The following is a 19,343-nucleotide window of genomic DNA, read 5'->3' on the forward strand; positions in this document are numbered from 1 at the left end:
AGGCTTCCAGTCTGAGTAAACAGGATCAGCTGAAAAATTGACAAGGTGAGGTGGCTGTGGCTTGTTCTGCTTCTCTGATCTTCCAGCATTCACCCCAATACCTTGCTCCAGGTTTATTTTCATTAATAAGACCTTTTAAGATTCGTGCCTATAATCCCGGCCCTTGAGACCACAGGGAAAGACCACCCAAACTCTATTAATTAGCCGAATTTTCTTAAAGCTGCAGCTAACTAATCTCCTTGGTAGGATTTGAGACTGCCACCTAGCTTAACAGGTTGGTGGGGCCTTTAAAGGCAAAAGCCACAGTTTCTTCCAGAAGACGTGCATTTCTGCAGGTGTGAGATAAGATCCTGGATCTTCTACATTTCTGGAATTCCTTATATTGTCTAAATACCCTTGAGTTGCTTACAGGGCTAGCCTAGACCTGCAACATGGTGTCCTCAACTGCTACATTGCAAAAGTGAAACAGGAGGATCTTAAGTTTGAGGCCTGCATTGACTTTGTGATGAGACCCTGTATAAAGCCACTTAGATGGAGTTGCCATTTTAAAGGTAACCGAAAGCCAGGAAGTTATTAAAGATGATTCTCATCTATGGCTTCCTGGTACTAACTAAATGTGTTCTCGCTTTGGTCCCTATTTACACTCTGTTTATTATTATATTTCTTTGATACATAGACATATCAACCTGAAGATTAAGGTGCTAAAACAGAAAGTAGGGAAATATAGCTAGCTTAATAGAAATGAAGACACTTAAAGAGACACTTGTGCTTTGTAATCTATCAGATTGTTGAAACAATGAAGTCAAAGAAATGAGGAGTCTCAGGCTGGGAGAAGAAAAAGGCCCTAGTCACAAGGGGTACTGGGTACTCAGTCTTCCTGAAAGACATTTCACACAGTTTTAACAACTTGTCAAAACACCTGGAAGGATGAGACTAAAGACCAGAGAATGATGAGTCAAAGGTGAAAAGGACCACACCTTCTGGGGGTTCTCAACCTGTGAGTCATAACCCACATGGGGTCTCCTATCAGATATCCAACATATTAGATATTTATACTATGATTCAGAGTAGTAGCACAGTTACAGTTATGAAGTAGCAATGATATAATTTTATGGTTGGAGGTCACCACAGCATGAGGAACTGTATTAAAGAGCCACAGCATTGGGAAGGTTGAGAATCACTGCTCTAGACATTCATATCCTTGACAAGCTATTTAAACTTTGGTCTCACTTCAGAACCTCATGGGATTGAGGGGTTTATTGTATCTTTTTGTCTCTCTTCCCAGTATGGACACATATAATAAATCCTCCTTTGCTGTTTTTAATTTGGATCTTTTTTAAGGATGGGGGTCCAAATCTGACTTGAGGCACAGGTTGCAACCCCAAATTTGATGACATCCTATAATATTACTTTAGTTTTACAACTGAATAGAAGCTTCCATATGATATAAGGTAAATGTATTTGTCTGTAATATACTGATTAAAGAAAAAAAATTAGTTTTAACAACAATGCTGGAGAGTAAAGGAATTTTAGTGATCACACGCACAGGTTATCCATTACTTAAGTCTCTAGGGAAATGGAGTCCCCCGGCACTGACTCCCTGTAGAGTTAACTTAAGCTCAGTTGTGTTTCTTGATGTGGATAAGTATCCATTTTGTCATCGTGATTACCACCATCATTATGTGTTATTAACCAATGTGAAAATTATCAAGTTGCATAATGATAGCAATCAGTCAGCACCATCTGCTTTTGTGTCTTTACTTAAAAGTATTTTCTGAAATATGAATGGAGTTTAAATTTAAAATTTACCCTTTACACAAAATAGATATTGTGTGAAAAATATTTATAAATTATTATAATATGTAAGATAACACATATATTATTATCATATTATTTATATTATTTCTCCAAAGTTATCATTAGGCATAGATAACAATCATTGTCTTACTATGGAATTAAGTGCAATTGTCTAAGATGATAATGGCCTTGGAAAATCAGACTTGGCTAGTCTTGGGGGCAATTAAAAGACTGATCTTTTAAGAATTTCAATTCCAGGCTTTCTTACTGAGCATATTAGAAAGATGCACCCCAGGGAACTTTAAGGAAGTAATGAGGTTTTTATTTCCATATGTCAGATGAGCTTTAGCTAGTGTACTTATTATCAGAAAAGGCCATGAGCTAATTTCCTGGCTCATTCATCTCAGCGAACATCCTGAACAACATTTTCCAGGAAAGGGCACAAGGAGAAATATGGTGGGGGGTAGTTTACCACTGAGAATTTTTCATGCTTACCATAATGCAACAGAATCTTCCAAGGGCGTATGGGAACATGGAAAAAAGGCACGTGCAGAAGAGAATCATCTTCCAAAATGATGTGGCATCTACCCACACATGTATAACTTCGATCAGTGTCAAGGCCATTTGATGTAGGGAAGATTTGAAGAACACATCTTGAGTTAACCTACTTTATGGTATCTTTGCCAAGCTGTTCATTCAAATTGAAATTCAGTAGATCACTCCAGCTGGATATCTTCACAAATTGCTATTTTAGAACAGGATTCTAAAATTAGAAGGCCTATTTTGAAATACTTTGCAACTGACTTGTGCACATTACAGACTCAGATGGTGTGGCTCATCCCCAGTAGTGGCAGCTTGTAGATGTGAATGGTCTCACAGGCTGGAGCTTTCACTGTGACGTCCCTTTATACTTTAATATGTGATACAAATTATATCCTCTTACCATCTTGTAGATCATTTTCTGTAATGTTGGTGATATCTTAGAAATCAAATGATGCTCTCATTCTATCACTGGATATAGGCAGTCATTTACATGGTCTGGATTTGTGTCTTGAAGAGGCAGGAATTGCTGGTTCTCTTTCCAAACATAAGAAGACATGCCACTGCTCGTGTGAAGAATAACCACTGAATAATAATTCTCTGGGTGGCACCAGTGTCAGAGCTGATAACAGATCTTTCAATGTTATCAAAGTCCTCAAGTTAGTAAGAACTGATCAAAGATTTAGGCTTTGAAAGCAGGTCTGTGTGTGTTTGGTAGAAACCCATTCTTACTTTTATTTTATCTGAATTTATTTATTATATAAAAAGTGTCTTACCCAGTATTGTATTGTTGTGAAGCAATATCATGACCACAGCAACTCTTCTTATTTTAAAAAAGCATCTAATTGGGGCTTCCTTATAGCTTCAGAGGTTTAGTCCATTGTCATCATGGTAGGGAGCAGAGCGGTGTGCAGGTATGATGCTGGAGAAGTAGTTGAGAGTTTTACATCCAGAGTGGTGGGCAGCAGGAAGAGAGACAGAGAAAGCCACTGGGCCTGACTTTTGAAACCTCAAAGTCAACTCCCAATGGCACATTTCATCCAGTAAAGCCACACCTATTAATTCCTCTCAAGCTGTGCCACTCCCTAATTACCAGCATTGAAATATGTGAATTTATGTTGGCCATTCTTATGTGAACCACCACAGAAAATGATGAAACTAACTGTGTACAGAACACTATTTTATTTTATCTGTATCACAGGAAAGAAAATCAAATCCAGGAAACTAATATACAGAATCATTTTTTTTTCATCAGAATAAATATAGAACTCTCCGATACATGTTCTCAATTTTTATTCCTAGGCTATTTTATTTTTCACTAACTTCAGAATAAATGAATTTTTTAAACATCAAGCAAGGCTTGCACTTGAGTTCACACATTACCCACGATTTCCATCAGCTGATTTTAAAATGGATTAAATGAGCAATAAAAACTTCCACTCTGTTATAGACTTTACATAACGTACATATTCCATTACTGAGACCACAAAAATCTTAAGCCTGCTAAATCAAGAGCTGGATTTGAAACAGATGGAATATGTATAAAACATAATCAATTTCTAACTTTATTATTTATCTTGAGAATTTGTGACTATTCGTGAGAGTGTGGGTGTGTGAGGGTGTGTGTGTGTGTATGTGTGTGTGTGTATGTGCATGCATGCGTGTGTATGTGTATATGTGCGTGCACGTGTGTGTATGTGCATGTGTGCGTGTGTATGTGTGTGTATGTGTGTATGTGTGTGTGTGTATGTGTATGTGTGTGTGTATGTGTGTGTATATGTGTGTGTATGTGTGTGTGTGTGTGTGTGTGTATGTGTATGTGTGTGTGTGTATGTGTGTATGTATGTGTGTGTATGTGTATGTGTGTGTGTATGTGTATATGTATGTGTGTGTGTATGTGTGTGTGTATGTGTGTGTATGTGTGTGTATGTGTGTGTGTATGTGTGTGTATGTGTGTGTGTGTGTGTGTGTGTGTGTGTATGTGTGTGTGTGTGTGTGGTGGAGATTGCTAAGCAAATGCTTTATCTTGTGCCACATCTTCAGTCCTAAATCATCTGTTTCTTTTTCTTTTTAATACATTTATTTCTTTATTTATTTTACATCCCAGTCACAGTTTCCCCGCCCTCCTCTCCTCTCAGTCCCTCATCATCATCATCATTGCCCCCCCATCTCCACCCCTCCTCCCAATCCACTCCTCTTCTGTTTCTGTTTAGGAAAGGACAGGTCTCCCATGAGTAACAACAAAACATGTCATGTCAAGTTGCAGTAAGACTAAACACCTCCCCATGTATTAAGGCTGGGCAAGGTGACCCAATGCAAGAAATAGGGTCCCCAAAGCCAGCGAAAGTGTTGGAGACAGACCCTATTCCCACTGTTAGGAGTCCCACAGAGGACCAAATAACACAACTGTAACAGATATGTAGAGGGCCTAGGTCAGTCACAGGTAGGCTCCCTGGTTGTTGGTTCAGTCTCTGAGCCCCTGTGAGCCCAGGTTAGTTGATTCTGTGTTTTATTGTGCTGTCCTTGGTCCTTGGCCTTTTTGGCTCCTACAGGCCTTCACCTTCTTCTTCAGGATTCCCTAAACTCTGCCTAATGGGATTGGCTGTGGGTCTACATCTGTGTCCATTGGTTGCTGGATGAAGCCTCTCTGAGGAAAATTGGGGTAGGCACCAATCTGGTCACAGGAGATGGCCAGTTGCTGTGGGATGGTCTGTATGTCAAATGTATTGCTCTGATTGGTCAATAAATAAAACACTGATTGACCAGTAGCCAGGCAGGAAGTATAGGTAGGACTAACAGAGAGGAAAATTGAGAGAACAGGAAGGCAGAGGGAGACACTGCCAGCCGGTGCCATGACAAGCAGCATGTGAAGATGCCGGTAAGTCACGAGCCACATGGCAAGGTATAGATTTATAGAAATGGATTAATTTAACATGTAAGAACTAGATAGCTAGAAGCCTGAGCCATTAGGCCAAACAGTTTAAATAATATAAGAGTCTGTGTGTTTATTTTATAAGTGGGCTGTCAGACTGCCGGGGTTTGGCGGGACCCAGAGAGAAAACTCTCCAGCTACAGCCAGTTTAGGCTACATATCCAATATAGCTAAGAGTCTTAGCTGGGACCATCCTTGTAGATTCCTGGGAGATTTCCTTCCACCAGGTTTTTACCTAACCCCAAAATGACCCCCCTTTCCAGGAGTACTCTCTGCCTCCGCCACCCCCCTCCATGGCTCATGTTCCCATCCTTGCCCACCCTCTGTCTACGTATGAAATCTCTTCTATTTCCCCTTTCCAGGGAGATCTGGGTGTCCCCCCACCCCAGGAACCCTTCTTGTCATCTAATGTCTCTAGGTCTGGGGATTGTAGCATAATTATTCTTTATTTTAAAGCTAATATTCGCTAGGAGTGAAAACATAGCATGTTTATTTTTCTCAGTCTGGATTACATCACTCAGGATGATTTTTGTAGTTCTATCCATTAGCCTTCAAACTTCCTGGTGTCCTTGTTTTTAACAGCTGGGTAATACTCCATTGTGTAAATGTACCACATCTTCTGTTTCTAACAAGAAGTATGAATAGGAAGAAAAAGGAGGGAGAAGGTCGCTTCCTTTCAAGTAGGTATTAAATATTCAGGTGGTAATTTAAATATTTTATCATGACCTTTTGTATCTCTACTATAATGATAAACATCTCGGTCAAGCTGTGGTCCTTTCCACCACTGACCCATGGTTATCTGGGTAAGTACCATCCTGTAAGGTGGTTTCTCAGGCTGTTAGACTTGTGTGAAATCTCTTTCAGAGACAAGTGTCTCCTTTGACTAGGGCTTCTCCCTCCTCCCAGCATGAGCTTCCCAGAGACATTCATCTATTCAGGCTAGTTATATTTCTCACTTTCTGTTTTAGTGCCCCAGGTTTCTTGTGGAGTATGTCCATGCCTAAAACGAATACAACAAACAGAATGCAAGTCTGGACCAAGGTAAGAACACAGTTAACGCCAGGTAGCCATACATAAGAACCATTTTCACCACCTTTGACTTTTAGAGACGTTTGGAAGGACTTGCACAAGCAACCCCATCTCACTGGTTCAAGAAACTTCTCATCAGGATGCCAAATCTGGCCTCAGACTTAGGATCCTGCTGTTTCAGCTTTCCAAGTGCTGAGATTCCAGGCGACACTCCCATACCCAAAGTGACTGTACTTTCTTCTGAAAAACCCCACCCGCCGGCACTATCTCTGAACAATGTTCCTTGAAGATATTGCTGATCGGCTTCCCTTTCTTGAACTTTAGGTCTGACTTAAGCAACTTATATATAGGGAATGGCTCTTAGGTCCGGTATACCTGTTGTACACTCTTCTTGTGGGTGATGTCCTAGATGCTCAAACATTTTCTCCCGGTTCCTTTGGAGTATCAGTAGGCAGCTTAGTTACATACAAGGCTTTCCAAAAGATGGCTGTCGAGTAATAAATACACAACAGCTAGTTACAGAGTTTTACTAGAACACAACCAATAATAGTAAAACTATTTTTGAAAAGTAAGCAATGATGTAAAGATTTACAAAGAATCTATCATCCGCCGATCTTTAGAAGGCTTACATAGTTTAAGAAACATCTACGTATAGAGCCTGGAGCAATTGGCAGCAAGACATAGAAGAACGATATAGAGGCTGCTACTAAAACGACATTCAAAAGTCTTTGGTTTTGTGGAATAAACCAGATAGACAATTTTTGAATGCCCTTTTAAAATCTGTAAAACACGAAAAGGCCTGCATTACACGGTACATGTAAGGGAATCTTGTTACAGAATGAGAGGGTTTTCCAGGGCCTGTTTTACTTCATTTTAAGCAGGTGCTGGTTGGTTTGGAGAACCTGTAGCTGGAGGAGCTAAAGAAAGAAACACTAGCAAGGTCTAATATGAGATGAAAATTCTTCCTTAGCTAGACATCAATATGCAAAGTAAACCAAACCCTGCCAGAATCCCCCCACCCCACCTCCCAACTCACCTATTACCATATTTACTTGTAAACTAAGCATTCCTCACCAGGTGCTCCAACTTCTGTTGGTATCTTTCTTTATTGTGTTGGTAGGGATGCAAGACTTATCTAGGCCTGGGAAATGTTCCCTGAGAATCAGAGCAAATCTTCATGTTTCAAGGAACTTCTAACTGGAGAACGAAGAATTCATCTAACCATAGGATATTTATTTTTGTTTTTAATTTTTGTTGCTGTTGTTTTTTGAGACAGGGTCTCTCTCTTTGTAGACCAGGCTATCCTGGAACTTACTATGTAGACCGTGCTGGCATCTTACTCAAAGAGATCCTCCTGTCTCTGCCCTCAGTGTGGGCCACCACAACTGGCTAAGCATGATAATTCTTTACTTACCTATTTTTCCCATTAAAAAAAAAGCCCTCTGAGACCAACTCCACTTCAAAAATGGGGGCTACAGATGGTTTTTACACCATTTTCCTAAGCCAGAACTCAAATGAATGTCAGTGGCCATGTCAGAGGCGCAGCAGGTAGCAATTGAAGTCTGGAAGGTAGGCTCACCAGGAAGCAAGGCACTGATGGGTAAATCTCAGATAGGCAAAGCCCCAAGGGCTTCAGCTCCAAAATGTCTCTTGCTACTGCTGTGCCTTTACATGTTTGCCGCTGCCATTTTTCTCTTGTATCTGGCATGGTGCAAATGGGTGTGGGGAGATCCCCGCTGCTTTTAATGTGGTGTGATCATCTCATGGAAATATCTCATTCCACTGGGCATTTTTACCTGTGGATTATTATCATGATGATTTCCTCCTAAGCTGTAGTGTCTAACTGAAGCAATGGTTTTATACAATAATAGTGTTAGTTTAAATAGGATTTTGATGATTGAGGATCATCATACAAATAATAAGGGATTATTATAGAGGTTAGCTTAGGGGAAAAACTAATACGTGTAAAAGCAAGATATGGTGCTGCCCCTACCCCCGATAAAGCAGGAGGAACTGCAGAGGATAGAAAATAGAACAAGGAAACGTCACCCAGCTAGTTTCTCTTGAGGAGCCAGATAGACTGTGGCTGAGGTTAATGATGAAGAGAAACAATTGAGTCCCAGAAACCCAGCAAGCTCAAGTTTTTTTTTTTTTTTAATCTTAATGTTGAGAGGTAAGTTCACAGGTTTCAGTGTGCGTCATAGCTAAAACAAAGCTTTAAATAATGACTTCAGGTTAGGTTAAGATGTTTTTGTTAATGGCTTTGAGGTAAAAAAAAAAAAAAAACCGTGGAAAACATTTTTTTTAATATTTAACTAAAATATTAAAATACTTTTAATAGCTGAGTGAGAGATTAATTGAGGTGAGGGAGCAGGAACAATGGCAGCCAGGCTACTGCAGGCTGATATGCCTTTCTTGTTAGGATGGGTTGGTGACCAAAGGCGATGATTGATTAGTTGTACCCATTTCTGCCCTTAGCTTCCTGATATAAAAAACTGTTGATGAATGGGTGTGCACCCTGAGGATTTATGATTGATTCTTTTTCATATGGAAAAGTTTAGATTTGTGATTCTTCTAAGATTTCTTACCTTTGGAGACAAGTAATAAAATGATTGGTTCTTTCTTTGTAACAGCAAAACACAGCCTGCCAGTCAAAGAACTGGCTGAGAAAAATGCCTTGCTTGCTTACACTCTGTTAATCTGTAACAAGCTGTTTGGGCATGAATGTATGTGGGTTCTTGGGACAACTTGTTTTTCACCTGTAATGTGTAAAATGTTTAATCATGTAAGGGATATGGAAAACATGCTTTTTTTTTTAACTTGTATTCATTGTAATCATTCACTTGAAAAATAAAATGTAACCACTTTGTAATTTTTATACTGTGTGGCTACATTCCTGCTGGGCTACATCTGGCCTGGCTCCAGAGCATAGCACCTAGACCTAATCCATCCTTTGTTTAACCAATACCTTTTGTTTCTCTAGCTGCCCTTGCCCTCTGTGAATCTTGTCTGAGAGTCTCCTAAGGATACAAAGCCTATGCAAAACTTGGTTCCAGAAACCTGGAAAACCGTGGTACCTAAGAAATTGAGGAGTTTTCACTTGGCATTGTATCTTTGGGAGCTTCTTTCAGGTTGTTTTGAGCATATGGATATTAACTGGCTAAACTGTAAACAGAGAGAAAATAAAAATGCCCTAGGTGAAGGGAAAGTGCTTCAGTCCTTCAAGGCTGGACCCCCATACAGCCATGAAAGGCTACATTCATTCTTAAGATGTCTCTGAGTCGTCTTTCCATGGGTCTATGTGAACCCACACACCTGTGCTGCCACAAACAGCCACAATAATGCTTGAAAGATTTTGCTGGGGTACATAAGCTGTAAGGGCGAAAATAAAGACACAGTAGGAAAGGAAAACTGTAGGAAAGATGTAGAAGGATAGAAACAGAAGGAAGACATCAGGAAGTAGTTAGAAGGAAAACATCAAGAGAGACAGAAGCGAAACATCAGGACAGAGGTAAGAAAAGAAAGAACAGAGAAAGAAGATGATGGAGATACTCTAAAGGTGCTTGTATGTGTTTTTGCTGGCTCCAGAGAGTTAAGTTCAATCCCACCCCCCCCCCCACCCCCCCCCACCCCCCCCCACCCCCCCCCGCCCACCACCACCAGCCCCAGAGAATTAAGTTTTACTCCTTCAGGTAAAAAAGTCAAGTTGAGTGATCAGTTCCCTAACAAACCCAAGATGCAGGAAACCTAAGGATGTTTACTGGAAGCCTCTGACTGCAAGAAAGACAGAGCGGTATCTCTCTAGTTCTGCAGCTGACTTTGATTTGGGCTCAGGTTCCCAATGCCTTTAAGAGTTTTCTCCTCCACCATAACTGTTGCTGTTTCTCTAGTACTAATACTCAAATATCCTTCAACGAAAGATTCCTTAAAGAAAAAGACAGTCATTAAAATGCAACTACACTCAAATGTTTCAAAAGTACCACAACGTGGTAGTTTGAATGTAATTGGCGTCCATCGTCTCATAGGGAGTGGCACTATTAGGAAATGTGGCTTTGTTGTAGTGGGTATGGCCTTGTTGGAGGAAGTGTGTCAATGTGGAGGTGGGCTTTGAGGTTTCCTATGCTCAGGATAGCGCCCAGTGTTTCAGTAGATTTCCTGTTGCCTACAAGATGTAGGACTCTGCTACTACCCCAACAACCATGTCTGCCTGGATGCTGCCATGCTCCCTGCCATGAGGATAATGAACTGAACCTCTGAAACTATAAGTGAGCCCCCCCCCCCCAATTAAATGTTTTCCTTTATAAGAGTTGCCATGGTGGAAACCCTAACTAAGATACCTGAACTGTTCAAAAGCATCCAACAGCCCAAAAGCAAACCAAGGAAGACAAAAGCTGAGGTGCATTGATCAGGTAGAGACTCACTAGAGGTCTCAAGTATCTAAAAGTCCACATTTGCTTTGCTGCTTCACCAAATAGAGATAAAAAGCAGCTGATGCCTTCTGAAGTGGAAAGATGGGAGTAAAATGACTCTAGTATCTACTAGGAACTTCCATCTTTCCTCTCCCCAAGGTAAGCTCATTGTGAGTGGCAGACACCCCCCAAAATGTCTTTTGTCCTTCACGACTGTCATTTTGCTATCAAACTTGGGATCATAGCCTGAGTTCCAAGACAGATTCAGCTACCCATCCTCAATAAAGCCAAAAAAAAGAGCCCAATTAAAAGTGAAAAGCAGCCGGGCGGTGGTGGCGCACGCCTTTAATCCCAGCACTCGGGAGGCAGAGCCAGGCGGATCTCTGTGAGTTCGAGGCCAGCCTGGGCTACCAAGTGAGTTCCAGGAAAGGCGCAAAGCTACACAGAGAAACCCTGTCTCGAAAAACCAAAAAAAAAAAAAAAAAAGTGAAAAGCAGATAAAGATGATCAATGTGGCCACACTGGCAGGAGGGACAAAGATCCAGCAACCCCCACCACCACCACCACCATCACACAGCCTGTGTTCAGGAATTTCTTCAAGTGACTCAAAGAAGCCAGCAGGAAAACCTTGAAAAATGAAGGCAAGTGAGTTTAGCTCTCTTACTTACTAGCTACAACTAGAACACAAATATCTTAGTTTCAGGACTTTTAAACCAATTTATCCCTAACAAATTGCACAGTACTAGATGACCATTTTCCTTAATGCATTACTCATGTAGCTCATCATCGGCAAAGACAAGGACAAAACCCAATTCTCAGTCCTATACAAAACACTTCACATCTGTTAGCTCAACTAATTCTCACAATAGTAGCTTAAACTAGCACCTCCATTTGTTGACAAAATGTAAGATGATTAAAGACCGAAGAGTGTGATGGTAATTAACAGGATTAGGACAACCAATGAAGGCCATGCTCATCTTTTGTTATAATATGACATAAATTTACTAGACTGAAAAATAGCTGTCTACAGGGGATGGGGGAAGGCAGAATACAGAGGCACTAACTCTTAAAAATATTACAGCTAACAAAATAAAGCATTACAAATTATCTAGACCTCAGCTTAGTGAGTGAGACAAAACTATAGATTAAATAACAAAAATGCAATCAATATATATATATATATATATATATATATATATGACACATGGTAGAGATAGTCATAATAGATTATTGTAACAAAGAAAGATGAGAACAAAATCTATAGGCGTCATCATGAAAGGCTTGCCAGCATAATTAACATATGGAGCCTCATCTGAAATGTCAAGAATGATGACTAATTTGGCAAAGCTAACAAAGAAGAAAATACATTTTTTGAAAGAAATAGTATTTTAAGTTATGTTCTGCCATGTAGGAGAGTATAGACACTGAAGAATTACTGGACCTTGTCAAAGGAGGTAGGACCTTAAAATGCATCTGTTTTCAAGGAGGGTTTTGAAAATGGTGCCAAGCTTGAGTTTGGGAAACTTCTAGAAAAGGAAGCCTGACAAACGCTTGTATGGCCGCAGAGCTGAAAAGAGCATGAATAACTGAGAGAAGTAGTTAGGGAAATCAAGAGGTGGCTCTTCATGGTAACAGACACACACCTGCAGTTCTTTCACTGTTAATTTTCAGAGACGTATAATCATTCTTCTCAAATAGGCGGAAGAAAACATGTTTCGTCATTCATTTCTGCTATAGATTCTTGCGAGACCTTTGATGCAGGAAGTCACTCAAAAAATGTAAAACCAGAGCATAGCATCTTTTCAAAAATGGATAGGAATTGAAGACCAGTCTAACTGGAAGACGGTAAAACACTAATAAGGACAGCGGAGGTCATGTCCTCACTCTGTTACCAATAAATTTGCAAGTATAAACTACCATCCCTGCTTCTCAACGCAAGTGGATATAAAATAAAGAAACCAAGGATAATTATATTCGATTCTCTTTTCACACTAAATCATAGTTTTCTTGAATGTTCGTCTAAGAATAGAACTCTGCTTATAAACAGGAAAGAAGTTGCTTGGACAACTAAGCCAGCAGTAACCATAAACATGAATGTGCAAATAAAGGAATACGACACTCAGAAAACACATTTGCTAGAAGACAGAAAAGATTAATAGTTGTTTGTTTTAAGGTGTTCGCACAACCAAATGAAGTAATGCATACATATATGCAGTAAAAGCCAGGAAATGTGACCGAGAATCTCAGCAGTGGGACATAGAGTCTGTCCTAGTCACTCACTGTTATATTACTGTGAAGGGACACCATGGCCAAGGCAACTCTTATAAAAGAAAGCTTTGAATTAGAGGCTTGCTTACAGTTTCAGAGACTTAGTCCGTTATCATCATGGCAGGGGACACGCCCGGCGGCAGAGAGCATGGCGGCAGGTGAGTGTAATGCAGGAGCAGTGGCTGAGAGATCGTCCTTATCCATTGGCCAAGATACAAAGACAGAAACACTGGGCCAAGTGTGAGCTTTTGAAAACCTCCAAGCCCAGCTCCGGGGACACTCCTTCCAACAATGTTATGCCTCCTAACCCTTCTAATTCTATGAAAGAGTTTCAAACATGCTCACTAAGCATTCAAATATATGAGCCTAGGAGGGTCATTCTTACTCAAACCACCAGAGAGCGTATGACCAGGAGCTGTATGTCTGGGTCACATGATTTTTTTTTTTTTTTTTTTTGCCTTTTGAGGAACCTCTACACTGAATCCCGTAGTGTTTTCTCCAAAGAATGAGTGGCTGTAGAATGCTCAGACTAAATGGCACGTCTGTATCTCACCCTCTCCCTTCAAGGCTAGAGAACATGAGGGAAGAGGACGCAGAAAGATTGTGAGAGTGAGAGACTGGGAGAAGTACTGCAAAATGGTGACCCCCGTTCACTAACAGGGCCATTGCACATGTAGACTCACAGCAGTTATAGTACCCGAATAATTCATAAAAGATCAAACCAGTCAACATTCCAGCATGGGTGAGGAGGGCTCAGCGGCCCCAGCCCTAGTGATCGGTAACTGAAACATTCTGAGGTAAAAGTTTTATTCAGGGTGGAAGATCCTGGTAGGTTGTGCATTCACTAATGGCCCTACTTGCAACACATATGATCAGACTGACTTGATTCACTGGATTATAAAAGTAATTAAAAATAAAGAGGGCATTGTTTTAGTTAGGGTTACTATTCCTGCAATGAAACATTGTGACCAAAAGCAAGTGGGGGAGGAAAGGATTTATTTGGCTTACACTTCCACATTGTAGCCCATCGTTGAGGGAAGTCAGGCCAGGAAATCAAAGGGGTAGAATCTGGAGGAAGGAGCTGATGCAGAGACCATGGAGGGGTGCAGCTTACTGTCTTGTTCTCTCTACCTTGCTCAGCCTGCTTTCTCACAGAAGCCAGGACCTCCAGCCAAGTGATGGCACCACTGACAATAGGCCACCCCCACCCTCATCAATTAGTAATCCAGAAAATGCCCTATAGTCTTGCCTATAGCCTAATCTTATGAAGGCATTTTCTTAGTCAGAGTTCCATTCTCTCAGATTATTTCAGCTTGTGTTAAATTGACATAAAATATCCAGCACAGACATGAAGTCTGGTGTGCTAGAAGGAGTTGGAGGGTAGAGGGTGGTATATATAGTAACAATACATAGTATACATATACGAAACTCTCAAGGAATAAATGAAAATACGTTTTCAAAAGAAGGAAACACAAAAGTCAGAAAACAACCTTTGAATAAAAGCCATTATCTTCCTAGGCACAGCTCCTGCACAAAAGATATCCTTGGTAGCCATCCTGGTACAGTGGCCTCTATCTGCAGTCCCAACACTGAGAAGCCTCAGGCAGACAAGATAGTGAGTTCGCCTATCAAGACCATGTCATGAACTAACAAGCAACAGAAATACATTGTAACAAAGACAATTCAATGTTCAGTTAACAAGTGAATTACTACTTCAGTGTCAAGTACTACTGTAGACACTGGCTACAACTTTTGATATTATACGGTGGATTACTATTCTCAGGTGTTTGAATTCTAATTGGGACAAGTCAGCTAGAAAATACTTGCTAGAGGTGATTTCTGTAACTGAAATAGAACAGTATTTTATGACAGTGACCCATTAAAAATGCAACATGCCTCTTAGCTTTTCCTGAGTTTCTAATAGCGATTGAATGATTGAGTTATTTATATTCACTAATGTTGCCACAGTGCAGTGGTTCTCAACCTTCCTAACGCTGTGACCCTTTTATACAGTTCTTCATGTTGTGGTGACACACAACCAAAAGATTATTTCATTGCTACTTCAGAACTGTAATTTTGCTACTATTAGACATTATAATGTAAATATCTGATATATAGGATATCTGATATGTGACTCTAGTAAAGGGTCATTCAGGTCCTAAGGAGGTCACGACCTACAGGTTGAGAACCACTGCTCTAGTACATACATTGGGTCTATGTTAGAAGACTTGTGAAGTCAGCTTGGAAGATGAAAGATCAAGGTTGCAAATCAGGACCTTTCCTAATTAGAACTTTCCAATGAATTTAATTTTCCCAGTAAAGACGACTGTCATTTAAAAGAAAATGGTCTGAAAATACTGGTGTCCCTCTTCCAAAAGAAATATGGCTGAATTTGTGGAAAAGGTCTTTAGAAATACTTCTTTAAATGTGAAGAAAATGAGAGATTCTAGGAATTAACACTTGATCTTTTTAGCTTTAGGAATAGGCCTGTGAATTTGCAATCTCACCATTTCCTGAAAATTTAGAATGTGAGAGGTATGTGTGATTTTAATTTTTTTTTAATCTCATATTTTCTGCCTTGTTTAGAAAAACAGTTAACTAATGTCCCTTTTTGAGATTTTCTGTAGCAGTAGTGTTCAGAAGAAGTGGAATGTGACACGAGGGAAATGGTTCAATGGGTGAAGGCACTGATCATGTACCCTGGCGACCAACTTCCATCCCTCAACAGAGTTACAAGTGGGATGTGTAGTACACATCTGGAATCCTAGCATTCCTGTGGGAAATGAGAAGTGGAGACAGGAAAATCACTCACACGCAATAGCAACCAGCACAAGCATGAGATGCCCACCCTCAAATACAAGGTGGAAAAGTAAGGATCAACTAGTCTGCTGCCCTCCAAATGAGTGCTATGGCATGTGCCACAATATATAACCTCTAAGCTTCCAGCACACACACACACACACACACACACACACACACACACACACACGTGCACACGCACCTTAAACATGAACATAGACATCCCCACCACACCCGCAAAAATTATAATACATCACATATATTATACAGTTCATATATAGCTGAAAATATGGTATATATATTTTTGTATGTATATATGTATATCTGCAAAAGTATTAACCACATATGTAACTTTGGATTTTCTAGTAGCCATTAATAAAAAGGATAAAGTTCAAATTAAACTTAATAACTTACTTTATTTAACTTATATCCAAAATGTTATCACTTAAACATGTGAATAATAAAGTTATTAATAAAATATTTCCATTCTTTTTGGTGTATATGATAAATCTCCAAATCATATATAATTTTATATTTTTAAGGGTTTGTTTATTTTTTTATTTATGTACACGTGTGTGTATTTGTGATTTTATGGGCACCATGCATGTGCCGGTGCCCAAGAAAGCATCAAATCACTTGGAATTGCAAGTTACCTGGGAACTGACCTTGGGTTCTCTTCGAGAGCGGTATGTGCTCTTAGTCACTAAGCCACTTTCTTAGTCGCTACAATATTTATTTAGCACATGTCATATTTCAAACTAGCCATATTTTCCCACTTAGGGGTCACATATTGTTAATGACTGTAATGCTGGACAATGTTTAACTGTAATATACATGTAGATATAATGCATATGATATTAAAAAAATCTTTGTTCAAAGCCCAGAATTAGAACTTTATCATCCGGCTTTTGTATCACACCTTTAAAACCTGGGCTTATGCCTAATAATTGTTGACCATTTCTGAATATGTATCATGGGCCAAGACTCATTCTGGGCTCTTTGCTTTTACTTTTGCGTTTAATAATGAAGGTGTTATTTTCCCCTATTAAGCAGAGAAGAAAACCAAAGCATTGGAAGGGTTCATTTTGACCAGTCGCCAGCTTTTAAGAGGCAAAACCGACTGGAGTCCAATTTATGCTTCAATGTGTGCTCTTGACTATGACAGTGTTCTGGCAGAGGGTAAACAAATGACTTAATATTTTAGAGTTGAAAGCACAGGGCAGAACAACTGTCAATCAAAAGAAATAGGTCCCCAATGTTCTCCTCACCAATAATGTTTGCCAAACTCACTTGGACTCTTAAGTTTATGTTTACCTGTGAACTGGGAGAGCCCCTTTCAGCAATCCAACTGCACCTCTGGCAAACTCTGCCATGAGTAGAGAACCATACATCTCTGCCAGAAGACCTTCAGGTACTGCCCTTCCTCTGTCTTATTTACTAATTTGGTAGATTTCTTTCACCAGTTGAGTTTGTTGCGCTAAAAAGAAAAAAAAAAGCAAGCCAGCAAACAAACAAACAACAACAACAACAAAACCTTAAAGTGTTATGAAGTAGTCACCAGAGGAGAGTGCTCAGACATGGATTTAAGCCAACAGAAAGTCTTTATTAGCAGACTACTATACTGGGTGTTCAGGATCCCAGTGTAGTACTAAGTCTCTCTCAGGGTGAGCTTTTAAGCACAGAAACCATGTTCTGGGTTGACATACTTTAGGTAATAAGAATCATTAGAACTACAGAAGCCCAAAAGCAGTGTTAGTACATTTAGAGACTTTCCCAGAACTGCGGACATTGATGGATTAGGTCTTTGTTTTCATTTTGACAGGTGGTACTGTCTACTGCTGAATTTTATGGCCTGAATGGTACTTCCATCATGGAGTCAGTTGTGCTAAGATCTAGGGGCCCAGTAACATCTGGGGTCCCACTGAAAAAGGAAAACAGTGAATTCACTGGGTCTCTCTGGAATATTGTTCCATATATATTTACTTCTAGTTCGTGGTATCTATTACTCAATGATATTGCACACACAGCTCCTTTTGCTATTCCAAGCTATAATTATCTATGCAACAAAGCAATTCTTATATATCTGTACCACATTAAGATATTTGACATTTAAGACCTCTCTTAGTAGTTAATGTATATTGAATGCATTTCCTTATTGAAGAAGATGATTTTGATGATTTAGCACTGCAGTGCTTACGGGTCAACATCTCCTGTTAATGTTGGTACTCCAAGGTCAATGTAGCTACTGAACACAGAAGTCTACTTGCTTACACAATCCATCTAATTGAATCAGCCAGGAGTGGCGATGTGATTCTCCTATTTTCTAAAAAGAGAGAAGATGGATCTGTGTTTAAATGCTACCTCATTCAAAGATCAGGGTACTTAGCCTGCCAATTTCCTTTCTGGATTTAGATGAAAGGCTATGGAGTTTGAACAAGCTATGGTTATCTACTTGGTTTGTTTATTCTTTTTTTTCCCTTTTCTTTTTGTGGCTTCAGATTTAGAAATGGAAACCTGACCTCCTTAGTGCTGTCAGTTGGACTGGGCATGAAATTCCTTACTTTGTCACTAACGGTTGTAATGGTGACTTTCCATTCTCAGGATATCACGCTCAAGAGAACTCTCGACAGTTATCGAGGGGACAACAGGTGTTGAAGAAGAGACCAGCTTATTCTCATGTGGTGCCTCCACCTGATTAAGCCAAGAACTGTAATACTGTAATCTGAGAAGGAAATTAGGACATCCCTCTGTCTTGACTACCTTGTTTTAAAAGTGGCCTCAGCAAACTCAATTAACAGACACTTTTCTCCCTATTTAGTTTTAACTGTAAAGTATAATAATAACCTTTTGCTTCAAATTTTCTGCTGAAAAGCAAATAAATACTGATTTGTACAAATGTAGCAGTGCAGATCTAAGCAACTTCCCAGCATGCTGGTGTGCTTTGGATGTGCAGACAAAAACGAGCACTACCAGATCCACAAGATGCTTTGTGGGAGTGTGGTTCTGAGGAAAGCCTTGACTGTACAGCCACTTGGGAACACCATTTCTCTGCATGGCTTCTGCAATTCTTCTGCTTACAAAGCTGTATGTCTATGGGAGCAAAGGAGGTCTATTTTGAGGGAACAATCAGTGTATGTCCATTGTGAATGCTAAAAAGAAGACTGAGGCATCAATACTGAATACTGTGACCTTTAGGGTCCTGCAGTCTCAAAATGGTTCACATCAATCCCATCACTTTTAATACAAGGTTGCTATTATTTGTTAGAAAAACCTTGAGCATTATTGCAAGAATTATGACTTAAAGCTGTCCTAAGGTTGCACGCTAAAAGTACAATTGTGCTATATTTTAGATACTCTAAAAGTATATTTTTCCAATATATTCCTACAACTTATATATTATAGATTGTATTTGAAAACATAAACCAGGACATATTTGGAAGACTGTAGCTGTTCTTCTTGAATATTTATTTGTCACAATTTCTAAATGTTACTCAAATTTATTGGAATTGATTGTTGATCAAATAATATAGAGGAAAAAGATATTTATTTGGTCTTAGTATAACAATAGT

This window comes from Peromyscus californicus, unplaced genomic scaffold, assembly GCF_007827085.1.
Source record: "Peromyscus californicus insignis strain IS unplaced genomic scaffold, ASM782708v3 Scaffold_18__1_contigs__length_77618521, whole genome shotgun sequence".
NCBI classification, from domain to species: Eukaryota; Metazoa; Chordata; class Mammalia; order Rodentia; family Cricetidae; genus Peromyscus; species Peromyscus californicus.